Source organism: Myxine glutinosa, chromosome 4 (genome assembly GCF_964187855.1).
Source record: "Myxine glutinosa chromosome 4, kmMyxGlut1.1, whole genome shotgun sequence".
Lineage (NCBI taxonomy): Eukaryota > Metazoa > Chordata > Myxini > Myxiniformes > Myxinidae > Myxine > Myxine glutinosa.
Genome location: NC_136264.1, coordinates 144,539,104 through 144,559,573, shown reverse-complemented (window position 1 = coordinate 144,559,573; position 20,470 = coordinate 144,539,104).

The window sequence follows — 20,470 nt, the reverse complement described above, 5'->3', positions numbered from 1 at the left end:
CTCAAGACGGATAAACGTATTCATTTGTTAAGTGGGGTAATGGAGGGCGGGAAGAAAAATATATTAGAGTGGAGTGAGAACATTAATGGTTATCAATCGGATAATAAATATTATAATTTTAAAATGGTATGTGGGAGAGGTGGAGGTCAAACAAGAACCCTCCGTGAAACATACCACTTTATACTTTCACAACAAAAGGTTAAGGAACCTGTATACTTTATAAATATACTTGATGGGGATGAGTTCTATAGGAGAATGGAACTCTTAAAAAAGTTAGAAAGAGATAATATATTTATAGGCTCATTAGTAGAGTGGTCTAAGGAACTACATTAAGGGGCTAGTGGGGGGAATAGGGTAAAAATTACATGGAAGTGAGAATGATCATAGGTTCATAAGGCTAGAAGGATTATAGGTTCATAAAGGAAGAAAATCATAGGTTCATAAGGCGAGAAGGATCATAGGTTCATAAGGTGAGAAGGATTATAGGTTCATAGAGGGAGAAATAGAGGTGTTTATGATTTTTGAAAAAGACAAGGGGTAAATGACATTAGATAGGGATTTCCCATGTTAAACGGAGGTGTCCCAGAAGCAACATTTATCACCTACTCATGTGTTTGTTTGGCGGATGTGTTTGTTTGGCGGATGTCGTAGTTTGGCGCATGTGTTTGTTTGGCGGATGTGTTAGTTTGGCGGATGTCTTAGTTTGGCGCATGTGTTTGTTTGGCAGATGTGTTAGTTTGGCAGATGTCTTAGTTTGACCACGTGTTTGTTTGGCCGATGTGTTAGTTTGGCGGATGTCTTAGTTTGGCGCTTGTGTTTGTTTGGAGGATGTGTTAGTTTGGCGGATGTCGTAGTTTGGCGCATGTGTTTGTTTGGCGGATGTGTTAGTTTGGCAGATGTCTTAGTTTGGCGGATGTCTTAGTTGGGCGCTAAGATAGTTTGGCGCATGTCTTAGTTTGGCGCATGTGTTTGTTTGGCGGATGTGTTAGTTTGGCTGATGTCTTAGTTTGGCGCATGTGTTTGTTTGGCGGATGTTTTAGTTTAGCTGATGTGTTAGTTTGGCACATGTGTTTGTTTGGCAGATGTGTTACTTTAGGGGATGTGTTAGTTTGGCGCTTGTGTTTGTTTGGCAGATGTGTTTGTTTGGCGGATGTGTTAGTTTGGCGGATGTGTTTGTTTGGCGGATGTGTTAGTTTGGCGGATGTCTTAGTTTGGCGCATTTGTTTGTTTGGCGGATGTGTTCGTTTGGCAGATGTCTTAGATTGGTGCATGTGTTTGTTTGGCGGATGTCTTAGTTTGGCGCATGTGTTTGTTTGGCGGATGTGTTTGTTTGGCGGATGTCTTAGTTTGGCGCATGTGTTTGTTTTGCGGATTTGTTAGTTTGGCAGATGTGTTAGTTTTGCGCATGTGTTTGTTTTGCGGATGTGTTAGTTTGGTGGATGTCTTAGTTTGGTGCATGTGTTTGTTTGGCGGATGTGTTAGTCTGGCGGATGTCTTACTTTGGCGCATGTCTTTGTTTGGCGGATGTGTTAGTTTGGCGGATGTCTTAGTTTGGCGCATGTGTTAGTTTGGCGGATGTCTTAGTTTGGCGCATGTGTTTGGCGGATGTGTTAGTTTGGCGGATGTCTTCGTTTGGCGGATGTCTTAGTTTCGCGCATGTGTTTGTTTGGCGGATGTCTTAGATTGGTGCATGTGTTTGTTTGGCGGATGTGTTAGTTTGGTGGATGTCTTAGTTTGGCACCTGTGTTTGATTGGCGGATTTGTTAGTTTGGCGGATGTCTTAGTTTGGCGCATGTGTTTGTTTGGCGGATGTGTTAGTTTAGCGGATGTGTTAGTTTGGCGCTTGTGTTTGTTTGGCGGATGTGTTTGTTTGGTGGATGTGTTTGTTTGGCGCATGTGTTTGTTTGGTGGACGTCTTAGTTTGGTGCATGTGTTTGTTTGGCGGATGTGTTAGTTTAGCTGATGTGTTAGTTTGGCGCATGTGTTTGTTTGGCGGATGTGTTAGTTTAGCGGATGTGTTAGTTTGGCGCTTGTGTTTGTTTGGCGGATGTGTTTGTTTGGTGGATGTGTTAGTTTGGCGCATGTGTTTGTTTATCGGATGTGTTAGTTTGGCGGATGTCTTAGTTTGGCGCATTTGTTTGTTTGGCGGATGTGTTAGTTTGGCGGATGTCTTAGTTTGGCGCAAGTGTTTGTTTGGCAGATGTGTTAGTTTGGCAGATGTCTTAGTTTGACCACGTGTTTGTTTGGCCGATGTGATAGTTTGGCGGATGTCTTAGTTTGGCGCATGTGTTTGTTTGGCAGATGTGTTAGTTTGGTGGATGTCGTAGTTTGGCGCATGTGTTTGTTTTGTGGATGTGTTAGTTTGGTGGATGCCTTAGTTTGGCGCAAGTGTTTGTTTGGCGGATGTGTTTGTTTTGCGTATGTCTTAGTTTGGCGCTTGTGTTTGTTTGGAGGATGTGTTAGTTTGGCAGATGTCGTAGTTTGGCGCATGTGTTTGTTTGGCGGATGTGTTAGTTTGGCGGATGTCTTAGTTTGACGGATGTCTTAGTTTGGCGCTGAGATAGTTTGGCGCATGTCTTAGTTTGGCGCATGTGTTTGTTTGGCGGATGTGTTAGTTTGGCTGATGTCTTAGTTTGGCGCATGTGTTTGTTTGGCAGATGTATTACTTTAGGGGATGTGTTAGTTTGGCGCTTGTGTTTGTTTGGCGGATGTGTTTGTTTGGCGGATGTATTAGTTTGGCGCATTTGTTTGCTTGGCGGATGTGTTCGTTTGGCGGATGTCTTAGATTGGTGCATGTGTTTGTTTGGCGGATGTGTTTGTTTGGCGGATGTCTTAGTTTGGCGCATGTGTTTGTTTTGCGGATTTGTTAGTTTGGCAGATGTGTTAGTTTTGCGCATGTGTTTGGCGGATGTGTTAGTTTGGCGGATGTCTTCGTTTGGCGGATGTCTTAGTTTCGCGCATGTGTTTGTTTGGCGGATGTCTTATATTGGCGCATGTGTTTGTTTGGCGGATGTCTTAGTTTGGCGCATGTGTTTGTTTGGTGGATGTTTTTTTTGTTTGTTTTTTTGTTTTTTTGTATACTGAATCGAGGCTCGTGAAAGAGCTGAGATTTACTTCACAAACAAATCATCCAGACAAACAAAATATATAAAAAGAGGGAGCGGAAGACAAGAGAATGGGAAGCACGCAAACACTTGAGAGCACACAACATTTAAGAGCAGGGAGATGTGTGGGAGGGAGAGGGCTTGGGGGGAGGAGGCGTGGGAAGGGGGGAGGGGGGGGTAGGAGGAGTATAAAACACAAGGACACCAAGGACTTCCAGGACAGAAGTTGGTATTTCAAAAAGTGGAATTGGGGTGAAATTATCAGGGATAGAAAAGATCAAGGTTTTGGATGGGGGAAGATAAGAGATGGTGGTGAACAGCTGTTTTAAAGACCTGGAGAGTGGAGTTGGATTGAAGAGAGTGAGGGAGTTTGTTCCAGAGGCGGGAGAAAAGAGGAATGAAGGAGTGAAGGTGAGCAGAGAGTCTTGATTTCTCGTCAGAGAGTCTTGAGAGAGTCTTGAAGAGAGTCTTGAGCAGAGAGCAGTTTAACCATAAGAGGGTTGCAGGCAGATCTTGTGCGACCTGTAGGAATATTTGCGGGACAGAGCCCAGAGAGAGCTGGGGGGGCAAGGCCAGAGAGGAGTCGGTAGAAGACGGAAAGACCACCAACCTGCCTGCGGTGAGTGAGTGAGAGGCCCTTGGAGTTAGCTTCATCGCGGGAGATTCCAATGATTCTGAATGCTTTGCTTTCAACAGCGTAAAGACGAGCTAGGTGTGAGGCAGGAGCACCAGCCCAGAGGGGAGAGCAGTATTCCATTGAGCTGCGGATGAAAGCCATGTACGTGGTGAGGAGCTCAGGTGTGCCAAGGAAGGACTTCGCACGACGGAGGATGCCCAGTCGGCGACTGGCTTTGGAGGCCAGATTTGAAATGTGGTTTTCCCAGGAAACATCATGGCAGATCGTGAGACCCAAAAGTTTGAGTGACAGACCTTCTTGGAGTGAATTATTCAGAAAGTAGATGGGAGGGTTGTCCAGTCGGTCTTTTCGGAGAGACATCGTAAGAGTGTGAGATTTGTCAGGATTGAAAGACATGTTCCACTTGTTTACCCAGTCTGTGATTTTGTCCAGGTCTGCAGAGAGTGAGGACGCTGCAGACTGCCGATCTGAGGGATGAAGAATGGAGCGACAGAGAGTAGAGTCATCAGCAAAGAGATAGAGAGGATTTTCAAGAGAGTCGGAGAGATCATTGATGAAGACCAGAAAAAGCACAAGGCCCAGAACACTGCCTTGGGGAACTCCAGCCTGAACAGGAAGAGGAGATGAGAGAAACCCATTCAGGGCCACACGTTGACTACGACTAGAGAGGAAGTCCGCCACCCATGCGTGGAGATTTCCATGGATACCAACAGAGGAGAGTTTGGTGAGCAGAGCAGGGTGCCAGACCGTATCGAAGGCACGTGATATGTCAAGGGAGACAGCTCTATTTCCTGTTTGGCATTGAGGACCTCCATCCATTGCTGAAAAAGCAGTAGCAGCTTGTCCAGAGTAGAGTGACCAGGTCTGAAACCAAATTGATGGTCAGAGATCAAGCCATTGGAGAAGAGGAAAGATTTCATATCTGAAGCAATGATGGATTCCATGACTTTACTGATAATTGAGAGAAGGCTGATTGGTCTGTAGTTGCTGGGATCTGTTTTTGCACCTTTTTTGTGCAAAGCGGTGATGTTGGCAGATTTCCAAGCAGATGACAGATGACCTTGAGCAAAAGAGAGTGAGAAGAGCACAGAGAGAGGGAGTGAAAGAGCGGAAGAACAAGATTTTAGGACCCGTGGGCTGATGCCGTCAGGTCCAGTTGCAGAATCAGAGTCGAGGGTTGACAGAAACTTTTCCACCTTGTCAGGAGGAAAGGACACAGAGTCCAGGAGCAGCTGGGTATGACTGGGTACGGTGGGTACAGAGAGGGATGGGTTTGGGACACAAGATTTAGAGGCAAACACAGAGTTGAGGCATTCAGCTTTTTCACGTGCGGAGTCAGCCGTGTGGCCGTTTGAGGTGAGGGAGGGGATGGAGGGGGAACAAACACCAGAAACAGATTTGACCAGACGCCACCAGGATTTGGAAGAGGGAGACAGAGAAGAGAGTTCTGTCCTGAGAACGGAGAGATATTGTTTCCTGGCTCTCCTGAGGGTGGACACACACTTGTTTCGGGCTTTGTGAAAGGAAATGAGATTTCCTTCCGTTGGATTTGCTTTCCAGGAGACGAAAGCAAGTTGTTTCTGGGCAATAGCCTCACCACAAGATTCGTGTACCATGGACGGGCGGAAGGGTATGACAACTGAAGACGAGATGGGATAAATCTGTGCATGAGAGAGAGCAGTTTACTTTGGAAGAATTCCCAGGATGAGTTGATGTCAGAGGCGGTAGAGATGGGAGACCAGTCCAGATGATTGATGGCTGCTTGAAGACCATGCCAGTTGGCCTGAGTGAAATGCCAGACTCGTCGACGCTGAGGAGGCTCTCTGAGAATGGTCAGAGAGATGTCCACTTTAACAAGCACATGATCAGATGAGCCGATTGGAGCAGAAGAAGAGCAGCAGACATTTTCAGGGAAGTTAGTCATAACCAAGTCCAGAAGAGAAGATGCTCCGTTGATTGAGATCCGGGTCGGGAAATTGACAGATTGTGTCAGTCCCAGTGAGTCACAGAAGTTTATTGCTGAAGAGCCATGGCTGGTGAGAGAGGTACCCACACCCAGCCAACTGGCATGGTGACAATTGAAATCACCACATATGAGGAAGAGAGAGTTGGGATGGGTAGATAGAAGTTGGTCCATATTCTCAGACAGCGAGATGTACATGGAGTCATCACTGTTTGGTGCACGGTACAACACCCATATGAACAAAAGGTGGGAGCGAAGGGGAAGCCGTAGCCAAAGGTATTCCTGGGGGTGAGGTGGAGAGAGGGCAGTGCAGGGCGAGTGAGGAAGAGAGTTTTTTTTATAAAGATAGCAACCCCCCCTCCAGGACGAGGCTCAGGTCTATCATACCGGAGGAGGGAGTAACCTGGGAGAGATACCAAGGAATCAGAGACATCATGAAGGAGGAAAGTTTCTGTTGAGCAGATCACGTCTGGTTTGTCAGAAGCAACCTGTATGGAGAGATCAGTCAAGTTTGAGCGAAGGCCCCGGATGTTTGAGGTCCATACTGTTAAAGAAGAGGAAGGGGGAGCATCGGATACAGAATGGGGGGGGGGGGGTGGAGCGGTAGGGTATGATGTGGAAGAGGAGGAAGATGTAGGGAGAGCTGTTGAAGGTGTGTCAGAGATTTCAGAACAGCTTGGAGAAAGGGAAGAATGGGGCGGACAAAAGGTTTGATGGTGATTGGGTGAGGCGCAGTGAGGTGTTATTTGAGGAGGGGGAAGAGTGAGGCAGAAGGTTGAGGGAGATGAAGGTGAGAGTTGGAAGGGGGAGGAAGTGGGGAGGGCGCTTTGAGGAGGAGGGGTGAGAGGGGAGTCTAGGAGGGGAGGAGTGAGGGAGGGTCTCAGAGGGGAGGGGTGTGGGGGGAGTTTAGGAGGGAAGGGGCAAGGGGGGAGATATGAAAGGGATGGGTGATGGGGAAGATTTGGAGGGGAGGGGTAAGGGGGAAGATTTGAAAGGGATGGGTGATGGGGAAGATTTTGAGGGGAGGGGTGAGATTGGATTTTGAAAAATGTACGATTAATGGGAAATTAACATTTCTTGCAAAATGAGTTTCTTGCGACTTTCGAGTCAAAAATACGTTTGAGGACGCTGAAGGATGGGTGGAGTTCTGGAGAGTTTTGGGAATGTATGAAAGAGGCACTTTTAGAGATGGATTTTTTTTTTTGGGATGAATAGATTTGGTGAGCAAGTCGAAAGCAGCCTGTTAAAGAAGAAGAAGAAAAAGGTGTTATAATATACGACGGAATACAGAACTTGAGGGGAAAGTGTTAACATCTTAAGGTTAATAACAGTGAAAACAATCTGGGGAACTGGGGGAGAAACACATGGTCGAAGAACGAACGAACGAATAAGAACGAATAAACGAATGAGAACAAAGACTAAGAACAGAGATGTGCAGAACTGATGTGCAGAGCTGATAGAGAAATACCCAAGAAGACACAAACCTGTAATCGCTGCCAGTGGAGCTTCTACAAAGTATTGACGCAGGGGGTTGAATACCGTTACGTTCGTGGGGGTAGGTGACGAATTGCCATAATGGAATTAGGATCGTATAGGTTTTAGAATGGAGCATGGATGCGAAGAAGAAGAACCTCGATCTCATAAGTAGGGAACCTGTCAGGTTAAGAGTGTTTGCATGTCGCCATAAGGGGCATGGTTCTTGTGTTAACTAGACAGGGCTTAAGATTAATTCCCCAGTGTGGAATTGACCCTTGTGATTTTTCCCGTGTTTTTTTTTTTTTTTACATTCATTCAGCCGGCCGTGCAATGGGCTCCATTAGCCACAACACCGACAAGCTGACGGAACCCAGCACATTTGCCGATTGGGCTTAGCCTATGCCACAACCACCGACGTAATCCCTCTCACTCTCCCCCTCTGTCTGGTGCTGGCGTCGTGACGGGCGGTCGCGTTTTTCATGTGCACCGTGAAGGGAACATTCGGAGCTTTATTGAGCCTTTACCACGTTGGGGGAAGGGGGGGAGGGGGGTGTTGTTAGACTCGGTGCTTCTCGAAAACCAGAAAAGAACAAAAACCAGAAAATTGTCTGAGCAGGTCAGACACAAGATTGTAGCCAAGCATGGACAATCTCAAGGCTACAAGTCCATCTCCAGAGACCTTGATGTTCCTGTGTCACTGTCCACCATACACAATGTTATCAGGAATAGAGTAGCCAACCTCCCTGGACGTGACCGCAAGAGAAAACCTGATCGAAGATTGCAGCGAAGGATTGTTTCAATGTTGGAGAAAGCACCTATATCAACTGCCAAACAGATTCAAACTGACCTTCAGACACAAGGTACGACAGTGTCAACTCGCACCATTCATCACCAACTCAATGAAAGGAGACCCATGAAGACCCCACTGCTGCTGAGAGATAGACAGAAGAAAGCCCGACTGGAGTTTGCCAAAACGAACCTGAACAAGCCTAAATCATTCTGGGAGAATGTCATGTGGACAGATGAGATCAAATGAGAGCTTTCTGGTAAAGCACATCATCTCTGTGTTAACAGAAAACAAAATGAAGCTTTCAAAGAAAACAACACCTTCCCTGCAGTCAAACATGGAGGAGGTTCAGTGATGTTTTGGGGTTGCTGTGCTGCCTCTGGCACTGGGTGCCTTGAATGTGTGCATGGCATCATGAAATCAGGAGATTACCAAGGCATTTTGGAGCAAAATGTTCATCCCATTGTCAGAAAGCTGGGTCTCCAATGAAGGTCATGGGTCTTGCAGCAGGACTATGCCCCCAAAAATACTTCAAACAGCACCCAGGAATGGTTCAAGACAAAACGCTGGACTGTTCTGAAGTGGCCAGCAATGACTCCAAGTCTAAATCCCATTGAACACCTGTGGGGAAATCTGAAAACAGCAGTTGGGAGAAGATACCCTTCAAATCTGGGAGAACTGGAGCAGTTTGCACAAGAATAGTGGGACAAACTGCCAGTAGAGAGGTGTAGGAAGCGCTTGACTGCAGTTATTTTGTCCAACGGCTGTGCTAAAATTTCTATTTTCTGATTTAAAGCGACAGATTAAGTTCTGAATCAAAAACAAAGGTTCTGTAATATTAACAGTTAAATAAATAATAGCGGAGACCAAATAGTTTCGTCAATTTCAACATATTTTTTCGAGAAAACTGTGTTATTTGAAAAAAAGTGCAAGGGTGCCAATATTTTTGAACACGAGTGGACCATTATATTCAAGAAAGAATATCGCACAGATCACTGACAAAGAAAGAGCAAGCAAAGGCCTATTATATTATTCATATGATAATCTGTGAAAAAAATGCCTCCATAAACTTAGAAAATATAAGATAAAAGAAACACAGATGGGAGAGGGGATGGTGAGAGGTTAGGGCAGCGAGGATGGTGAGAGGTGAGAGCAGAGGGGATGGTGAGAGGTTAGGGCAGCGAGGATGGTGAGAGGTTAGAGCAGAGGGGATGGTGAGAGGTTAGGGCAGCGAGGATGGTGAGAGGATAGGGCAGCGAGGATGGTGAGAGGTTAGGGCAGCGAGGATGGTGAGAGGTTAGAGCAGAGGGGATGGTGAGAGGTTAGGGCAGCGAGGATGGTGAGAGGTTAGGGCAGCGAGGATGGTGAGAGGTTAGGGCAGCGAGGATGGTGAGAGGATAGGGTGGAGGGGGGATGGTGAAGTATTGGGGGAGTTAGAGGTAGAAGTGGGGGATGGTGAGAGGTTAGGGCAGAGGGGATGGTGAGAGGTTAGAGCAGAGGGGATGGTGAAGTATTGGGGGAGTTAGAGGTAGAAGTGGGGGATGGTGAGAGGTTAGAGCAGAGGGGATGGTGAGAGGTTAGGGCAGCGAGGATGGTGAGAGGATAGGGTGGAGGGGGGATGGTGAAGTATTGGGGGAGTTAGAGGTAGAAGTGGGGGATAGTGAGAGGTTAGGGCAGAGGGGATGGTGAGAGGTTAGAGCAGAGGGGATGGTGAGAGGTTAGGGCAGAGGGGATGGTGAGAGGTTAGGGCAGCGAGGATGGTGAGAGGATAGGGTGGAGGGGGGATGGTGAAGTATTGGGGGAGTTAGAGGTATAAGTGGGGGATGGTGAGAGGTTAGAGCAGAGGGGATGGTGAGAGGTTAGAGCAGAGGGGATGGTGACAGGTTAGGGCAGAGGGGATGGTGAGAGGTTAGGGCAGAGGGGATTGTGAGAGGTTAGGGTGGAGGGGATGGTGAAGGATTGGGGGAGTTAGAGGTAGCAGGGGCAGGGGGGAGGGGTGGTGAGAGGATAGGGCAGAGGGGATGGTGAGAGGTTAGGGCAGAGGGGATGGTGAGAGGATAGGGCAGAGGGGATGGTGAGAGGTTAGGGCAGAGGGGATGGTGAGAGGATAGGGCAGAGGGGATGGTGAGAGGTTAGGGCAGAGAGAATGGTGAGAGGTTAGGGCAGAGGGGATGGTGAGAGGTTAGGGCAAAGGGGATGGTGAGAGGTTAGGGCAGAGGGGATGGTGAGAGGTTAGGGCAGAGGGGATGGTGACAGGTTAGGGCAGAGGAGATGGTGAGAGGTTAGGGCAGAGGGGATGGTGAGAGGTTAGGGCAAAGGGGATGGTGAGAGGTTAGGGCAGAGGGGATGGTGACAGGTTAGGGCAGAGGAGATGGTGAGAGGTTAGGGCAGAGGGGATGGTGAGAGGATAGGGCAGAGGGGATGGTGAGAGGTTAGGGCAGAGGGGATGGTGAGAGGATAGGGCAGAGGGGATGGTGAGAGGTTAGGGCAGAGAGAATGGTGAGAGGTTAGGGCAGAGGGGATGGTGAGAGGTTAGGGCAGAGGGGATGGTGACAGGTTAGGGCAGAGGAGATGGTGAGAGGTTAGGGCAGAGGGGATGGTGAGAAGTTAGGGCAGAGGGGATGGTGAGAGGTTAGGGCAGAGGGGATGGTGAGAGGTTAGGGCAGAGGGGATGGTGAGAGGTTAGGGCAGAGGTGATGGTGAGAGGTTAGGGCAGAGGGGATGGTGAGAGGTTAGGGCAGAGGGGATGGTGAGAGGTTAGGGCAGAGGAGATGGTGAGAGGTTAGGGCAGAGGGGATGGTGAGAGGTTAGACATCTTGATCTCAGCTCTCTCCAGCTCACGGTGTTTCCCAGCATTCGGACAGACCGGGTTGTCGATTAGGCCACACATCTCTAGCATCTTCTCAAAGTACTGAGCACGGGTTGACGTCGTACGGCACCATCTTTGGAAGGCACCGGACATGGAGAAGAGCCCCACGAATCCACCTGGAGAGATAAATAATGGAGTGATAGAAAATATTTTAATGCGAACTTTCATCTAAAACACCAAAGTAGTCATAGTATTTCAGTACCTGCTGACTTGGCGAACTTCATGAAGGTCTCCTCCATCGTCTTATCCACCAGGCTGAGAGCACCAGGAGCACCAGGCTGAGAGCACCAGGCTGCCACCGCGATGCCACACTTCTTCAGCAGCTGCTTGGCTCCATGATGAGACTGATTGATATTTGTCAGGAACTCCTCCAGCCACAACAAGTACCTGTGGAGGGATATAAAGGATGTAAGTAACTATTTCATCACGACTACAAATCAGATAATGACATCATTTCTTCCAGTTTACTCACCATACTAATTTTAAGATGCACATTTTAGGCTGAAATGACATTTACCTGGAGTAGTTTGGCTCATCATATGCAAAGAATAGGTCTACCATCTCCCGGTTGCACTTGTGGAAGAGGGCCAAGTGTTTGTCTTCACAGAATACTGCAACATTAGGATCAGACGGGTATGGTCTACCACGCTGAGCCAGAATGTAGTGGTCTTGCCGAGGTGGCCGGCACGCACCTTGTCGTCATAGGCCACATACTTCTCGAGGATGGTGAGAGTGGAAGGTCCTGCAAAGTAAGGTCGAGGGTCTCGCGACTACATGTCTGCATGAGATTGAGCAGGGCCTCGGGGTTAGTGACCTCAACTTTCTCCTCCTCCATGAATCTCTCAATTAACAACCGTTTCATGGCTTCACTGACTGTTTTGAGACAGAACAGGGCTTTAGTGTATGCCTTCTCACTCAGCACACTATTCAGGCAGCCACTTGTGTGGAGTCCAGCCTCAATGAGGATTTCAGAGTAGCCTGAGCCCCTGCCTTTGTGACCAGTCACCATACCCATGTAATTCATCCCGGTGTGGAATGGCCAATTGACATTGACATGAAAAAATGACATTGCTTACCGCTTCTGTGGCTTGACCTGTCGTGCAAGAGGAGAACATTATTGGCAAAGTTTTCTTCTTATTTTCATTTGTTGAATTAATAGTGTGTTATATTGTCTTATTTAACCCTAATTACTTACAAGTATTATCATTTCCAGTATGCATGGGCATCTTATAGTTTGGTATATTTGAAGTTAGATGTCTGGCAAGATTTGGAGTGAAATTTTACTGATTTTTTGCATACTCTTCGAGTTTTATTGTATTAAACTTGTTTAAATCATGAAAATAACCATCTCAAACGATTCCTCAGGCCAGAATTAGCCGGAAAAATGGGATCATTTGCCTCTGTATGATGTCCAGTTCAAAAGTTATACCAATTAGCAATTTTCATCGGAAATCTAAGATGGCCGCAAAGATGGCAGCCCCATGGGACAATATTTCGTCATGGGAACATGAAAATTCGTTTATTAGACACCTTGAGGATTCCAAAAGTGTAAATTAGACAAGTCATGAGATGACGATGGTTCACGAGCGAGCGGTATTCAATTACAAAGGTCAAAACCGACATTGAAAATATATAAATAGGAATGTATTATCTGTTATGAGACTAGTTAGCTGCACAATACCGAAAATTCGGTTCGATTCCGACAACTTTGAAAATTTGACCTTTGTGACCTTGAAATGTTATACCAATAGCGGATGCAACATGCAAGAGCTTATTGGTGGGTAATACCCAATGTGCCAACCTCCATGACAGGTCGGCAGTTTTCTTTGGAATAAGTATGTGATAATAGGCTTTCCAGTTAGGTTGGAAGGGGTATTCTGTAGGCAAGCAATTGTGCCACTTCCTTGACTGCCAAGTTCCTAAGGAGGGCCGGATTGCTTTGACGCAGGCCCGGTATATTGCACGATTTTCCAGACCTGCAGATCCAAAACGTATTTTTGGTAAATATTTTATTATTGTACCAGAATTCATTACAGTGGGGGTGACTTCTAAATTTGGGAAACAGAGGCTTGGCTCACAAACAATTGGGCTATCACCAGTGCGAGTAGATTGCTCCCAGTGCACCTTAACTTTGCGGTATACGCGAAGTATTTCGCATAGCACAGCAGATATTATGCGGTTTGACCGCATGCCAACTTTATTTGCAAGTGCTGCAGCACTTAACCATGTCCTCGTCTCAATCATTAGATCAGCAACGTGATGGACACCATTCTGAACAAAATAATCAATAAAAGAGCGTTCCGTTCTTATTCTTTTGAAGAGAGAGTTGTAGAAAAGAGGCTCTCTGAAAAACATCTCTTGGGTGTAGGAAACATAATCACGGTCGACCATGAAAACACGCCAAGCATTCAAAATTATATTGTAAAATGGTGGAAGCAAGGACAGATCAATACATTTCATGTTCATTAGGAATAGACCAAATGAATAGTCTAGCATGCCGGCTTGACGGAGGAGGAGGAGAGCAGTGGACCTTTTGCTGATCCATCACGTTGCTGATCTAATTATTGAGACTAGGACATGGTTAAGTGCTGCAGCACTTGCAAATAAAGTTGGCATGCGGTCAAACCGCATAATATCTGCTGTGCTATGCGAAATACTTCGCGTATACCGCAAAGTTAAGGTGCACTGGGAGCAATCTCCTCGCACTGGTGATGGCCCAATTGTTTGTGAGCTCCTCCAGGCTAGGTCTGATGGACCATAGAGAAGCCGCCAGATTGAGGCGATGCCAAATGCCATAGCCCTGCATACGATGTCCACAAGACCATGCCCGCCTTCCTCTAAGGGAAGATTCAAGATCTCTGGACGAAGCCAATGTTTTCCACTCCAGAAGAAGTTTATTATTGCCTTCTGTATATTCAGCAGAAAGCGTTCAGGAGGTGTAATGGCTTTGATTCTGTGCCACAGTATAGATGCTGCTAGGTTGTTTATGACCAGGACTCGTCCCCGGTATGAAAGCAAAGCCAGCAAACCTTTCCATTTCCGCAGCTTTTGTTCGAGAGAGTCAGCGAGACCCTCCCAATTTTTCGCTTGTGTTACTTCATCACCGATGTAAACACCAAGGTACTTCATTCCGTTGAGGGACCAGGTGAGGTGTTTCGGGAGGACAGGCATAGGGCGCTGGCATGGGCCCATCCACATCGCCTGGCACTTGTTCCAGTTTACCAAAGCTGAAGAAGCTGAACCATAATAGTCCAAGCAATCCACCAGTTTCTTTATCTCATCACTATTATGTACGATGACGCAAATATCGTCAGCATATGCAGAGACTTTCACAGGCCTTGTGAGCAAATTTTTGCATCCGGTTAAGATGCTGCGGACTTTGATTAAAAGAGGCTCAATGGTTAAAGAGTACAGAATACCAGATAAAGGACATCCCTGACGGATACCCCTTCCAACCTTTACAGGTGAAGTTAGCTCAGAGTTTACTCTGAGTATTGAGGAAATGCCATTATAGAGCAGTTTTACCATGGAAAGAAAAACAGGACCAAGTCCAAAACACTCTAGCACCTTGAAAAGATATACATGACTTACACGGTCAAAAGCCTTCTCTTGGTCAAGCACAATCAAACCAAGATTGTCATTTTTTATTTTACACACATCCCAAAGATCTCTTAATAAAAAAATGTTATCGTGTATCTGTCGGTTAGGGATACAGAAAGACTGATCACTTTGAATCAACGACTCTAGGAGTGGGGCGATGCGTCGAGCTAGAACTTTAGAAAATATTTTATAATCTGAAGTCAGAAGAGAGATTGGACGCCAATTATCAATGAGCTGAGGGTCTCCTTTCTTGGGTAATAGACTAATGACTGCTCTACGGCAGCTCATCGGCAAGTCACCACAACGTAATGAACTATTAAAGACCTCCAATAGTTCTGGGCCTAATAAGGGCCAAAAGGATTTATAAAACTCTATTGGGAGGCCGTCCAATCCAGGAGATTTACCCGTAGGTAAAGAAGCAAGGGAAAGTGTAAGCTCTTCCAAGGAAAGTAAGGAGCCAAGCTGATCCCTTTGAGCAGCACTTAGCATGGGTAAGTCAGATGTGAAGTAACTTATTGAGCCATCGTCAACATCATTTGCCATAAACAGGTCTGAAAAGAAGTTATAGACCTCCCTCTTTATATTATCTTGTGACGTCACAATGTTACCAGTTGAGAGCTTTAAGGTTTCAATTTGCCTTTGATTGGTAGTCTTTTTATCAAAATGGAAAAAAAATTTGGTCGGTGCATCTAAATTATATAGCTGATCCATCCGTAGACGGACCATTCCACCTTTTGCTTGGTATTCGACTAGGCTGTTTAGTAGAGTCTTCTTTTCCATAAGCAAATGATTATTTGTTCTATTGGGGCTATTTGCCACATCAGTTTGCAACTTCATTATTTCATTTTCTAGTGTGAACCTCTCCCTTTTTACACTGAAAGAAGAGAAGTAATTAAACTGTTGGCAAAAGACAGCGATCTGTGCCTTTGCGTCGTCCCACCACAATATCGGGTTATCAAAATTATTCTTTCTTTCTTTGAGGCTAATCCAAAACACTTTGAAAGCTTCACAAAAAGCAGCATTTTCCAGCAACATGACATTGAACTTCCAATATGGGCTGCCATGTTGCTGCAGAGCAAGCTTAAAGGACAAGGTTACAGCCAGGTGATCAGAAAAAAGAGAAGGCACGATATCAGATTTCAATATCTTGTCAAGCATTACAGTATTGACATAAATTCTGTCTAACCTGGCTAGTGTGTGCATCTGAGACGTACATCTAGACCAAGTAAACTGCCGTTGCATAGGGTGCTGAATACGCCAGACATCTATTAATCCCGTCGTCGTCATGATTTTCTCCAAAGGTTTGGCAGATCTAGGATGTGGCTCCGCACTGTTTCTATCTAACGCAGGGTCAAGAGTGCAGTTGAAGTCGCCACTCATTATAAAAGAGCAATTTAAGTCAAATGTACTCAGAAGATCCTCTAGCTTTAGAAAGAAGTTTTGCCTTTCAGCATTCTTACAGGGGGCATATATGTTTACAAAAACAAAGATTTGATTATTGGCAGTGAATTGAAGACAAGCCAGATGTCCGGGAATTATTTCATTATATTGAACTTGTGTGAGTGTTAATGAGGAGGAGACAAAGAAAGCAATTCCAGCAATGAGACAATTGATATCACTGAAGAACCACTGGCCCTTCATTAGCCTTCTCCATTGGGCTTGGCCATTCAGATCTCCATGCGTTTCTTGCAGTAACAAGACATCCAAGTGCAAACGCCGGGTCAGATCTTTTACCTGAACTTTGCGTTCTAAACTAACACCACCGTTAATGTTTAGACTGCCAAAACTAACACTCATTCTTTCGGAAAAAGAAAGAAGATAAATAACTAAATAGATCAAAAAACCCATAGGGACCTCATTTACGAAGCTCCTGCCGAGCTTTCTGGATCATTTTTCTTAACCTGTGCTTCTGAGCACCAGTGAAATTTGGAGTGTCAGGGTTATGCACAATTTCCTTCAATTTAAAAATCAACACCTGAAGATCGGGGAAATGATCTTTCAGTTCAATGTTCCTTTTCCGATAGGAATCTCTCAAAAAGTCCCGATGCTCGTCATCCGGAGGGCTGATTACAGCCTTTAGAATCTGAGAGGACTCCTCTTGACCCTCACCATCAGATTCCTCATTTGGGGAATCAATTGGTGTTTCAGCTTCCTGGCGCACATCACATGATTGCTCAGTTTCAATAAAGTAAACTTCTTCAGGAACGTTTTGTGCCGGAGTCACATTTGAAGCTTCTTCGGGATGCGAGGTGGGGGGCTCCAAGCATGTTTGTGACATGACCACGATGCTCGGTTCATGGATGTCACTCTCCTCCAGTGGATTTAAATTATCCTCTTTTATTCTCTCTGTGCCCTTATTTTCCTCATTTATTCCTTTTTTAGGGGGAGATTTTAAGTGCTTTTCCTCCTCTTGCGATTGACAGGAGGAAGCTGCACAATGAACGTCCTCGTGTGAGATGACACTGTCTGAAGGATCAGCGACACTCACTGGGATTGGAAAGTTAGAATCCACTTTTTCCTTGATGATGTTTGTACTAGTGGAGGTGTCCTTTTCCTCCAATAAGGCAAACTTGTTTTCACATTGAAATCCAGTGATGGAGTTTTCACTGATTTGCCTTTTCCCAGAAGGTGACGCACTTCTTACAGCCGATTTACGTTTTTTTACTTTGGAAACGGTGACAAACCCCTCATTTGCACTGTCCATTGGTTCAACGGGAGGGGGCGTGTCCACTTGTTTACCTGGTTTATCCTGCACATTTGTCGAGCGTGAAACGTTAACATTAATCTGCGAGTCATTGTTTCCCGTTTCGACCATGTTAGGCTGTTCCTTCTGATTGCGGCAAAACCGTTTCATATGTCCCACTGCACCACAACCAAAGCACTTTAGGGTGTCGGTGGTGATGTATACTTGATAATCGCGGCCATTTGTCGTGAATTTTAAAGCAACATTCAAGGAGGGATATTCCTTTTTGAGAACCATAAAGACCTGCCTACGGAAACTCATCACGTGACTGACACGTTCATCCTTACAGCCCAAAGGGAGCATTATTAATGGGGACACACATTGCCCATATCGCTGCAGCGCTGCAAGGATTGTATCGGTATCGAGAAATGGTGGTGCATTCGAAATAACCACTTTCTGAGCAGGAGTATCCAAGGGATAAACCATAACAAAGTGTCCGGAGTCGAGGGACAAACCTTGTTGTACGATGAGAGCAATGTGCTCTACATCGGACACAAACACGATAACCCGTTTGTTCATACGCGACGCCGCACGTACCTTATCAAACCCGATCATGTTCCCGATCGTGAGAGAGAGAGACTTTGACTTTTTGTGTCCTTTTATTATAAAAGTATAAAACCAAAGTATTCCAACTCCACTTCACATACAAATCACAACCTCATTTCCAATGCATTTGCACAAAACACCCCCCATGCCCCATAACTCTTCAAACACAAGAAGGTTCCCCATGATTACATGATAAGCATGTTCGAGCTTTATACGTGCTGACACCATCCCGATGAAACAAAAAAGTGCATTTTCATTTTTTCCACTACCTAATCTGGCTTTTCTGGTTTTATAAATTGCAAGCTTAGCAATTCCAAGCAAAAAATTCAAAAGAAAAATCACAGAGTTTTTCCTAGTATTACATGCAAGTCCATAAACAAAGATTGTAACAGAAAAAACAATTTTGGATTTACAAAAGATTCGGCTCAGATACAGAAACAGAGATGACAATCTCTTGCACTCAATAAACGCATGATACAAATGTTCAACATTACCACAAAAAGGACATAAATTAGACACAGCAGGGTTAAACTTCTGAACTAACACCTGTGTGGCCAGGGCGTGATGGACCAGTCTCCAATTTAGGTCTCCTGTACGTCCAACAGTAGGACTCCTGTACATTTCATCCCAATTTGGAGTGAGAAATGCTCCTGCAGGTAAAGACTCTTTCCACTTGTTCCTTAAGGGTGCTGCACAGCCCGGTAAGCACACCTCTAGACAAATTCTATACATTGCCCTTTTTCCCATGATGTGGAACACACTGGATTCTTCGCTGTGAGAGGAAAACACACCATGTTGTTCCTGGGCAGTGACTGAGAGTTCAGGGAAGGTTAAACGAAAGTCTACTTCTTCATTTACCCCATTCCACCCAATGTCTAAATCTAAAAAAGTCTGGGATACAATCTTTATGACCCTGCTCACTATTCTAATTGAACGCAAGCCAATTTTTCCAGAAACAGTGCTGGCAGACAACCATTGCTTTAAGGATAGCTCCATAAGATCTCGCACTTTATTAATCCCATTGTTCGTAAAATGTTCCATAAAAGCTCGGCTGGTAGATACTTCAGCGAATAGTGAGTTTTGGAACAATGGCTCATGCACAAACCTCCTGGGATCATAAGAGATCTCCAACCGCTGCACTTCTAGAGCTTGCCAGGCGTTCAGGAGAGACCGATGAAATGCAGGGAGCCGAGCTCTGTCGACCTGTTTCAAGTCCATAAGGAAAAGTTCCCGGTCATAGTCCATTCCACCTACTTGCCTGAGCAACGTATTCGTGAGAGGACGCCAGGGCACAACCTCGCTGTACAGCAGACGTTTTATTGTCACTAGCCGAAAGGCCATTATTCGACTAGGGATGTGCACCAGGTTTTGACCACCTGAATTACATGGTCTACACAACACATCTGGCTTAAGCCAGTGGTGGCCTCCCCAGAAGAAGTCAACTAGACCCCTCTGAATGTTGGTGATCAGAGCTTGAGGAGGCTGGAGTGCTATGATCTTATGCCATACGATTGGAAGCACCAGGTTGTTTATTATCGTTACCCGTGCCTTAAGTGACAAGATGTGGAGCATCCCTTTCCACTTTGATAGTTTCTGCTTAATGTTATCTAAGAAACCATCCCAGTTTTTCTTCATATAGCTTGCAGTTCCCAAATGGATGCCTAAGTATTTAAACCCATCCGTTTTCCATAACATTCCTCCTGGAAGAGTTGGGGGAACCATATGTGAAGCCTGTGACCCCGATAGGGTATCTGGGTACAGAGAAAGAGCTACACTTTTGTTCCAATTTACTCTTGCTGATGAAGCAAGTTCAAATTTGGCAAAACACCGGGATAGCTCAAAAACATCTTCCTGGTTTTTAACCACAACACACAGGTCGTCTGCATATGCTGATGTAACAATTTTGGAATTGTTTGACAAGGACAAACCAGATAAAGTGGTATGAAGGAGAGCCAGTAAGGGTTCGATGGACAGTGTGTACAACATGCCTGACAGTGGACAGCCCTGATGGATGCCACGCTGAAAGGGGAAAGGACGACACAGACTATTATTTACTTTTAGCAGGCATGATACATTGTTGTATAAAAGTTTTATGCAAGAAATGAATTTTTCTCCAAATCCTGCTTTCGTAAGAACTGCAAACAGAAAAGAGTGATCCACACTGTCAAAAGCTTTCTCCTGGTCAAGGAGTAATAACCCAAAAGCATGCGACGCAGTTTGACCGATACTAATCAAGTCTCGAACCAAGAAAATACTGTCATACATGGATCGTTCAGGTATGCAATACGTTTGGTCATTCCCAACTAAGAACGAGATGACCTTTTTAAGACGCATTGCAAGCATTTTTGACACAATCTTGTAATCAGTATTTAACAATGACACAGGCCGCCAGTTTGTAATCTGCTGCAAATCCCCTTTCTTGGGAAGAAGACATAAGACAGCTCTTCTGCAGCTCAAGGGCAATTCCCCCTGATTTAGGCTCTCGTGAAAAATCTCAATTAAAGCAGGACCCAGAACATTCCAAAAAACTTTGTAAAATTCAGCAGGAAGTCCGTCAATTCCGGGGGCCTTGCCGTCTTCGAGTTGTTTCACTGCTGTTGTGAGCTCCTCCAGAGAAATGTCACATTCCAGTTGGAGTTGCTGCTCTTCAGAAAGAGATGGGAGAAGTTCAATTATCTCATTTGCCATCGTTTTATCCACCGTTCTTGGAGTAAACAACTTTGAGTAAAACTCTTGCAGTGAATG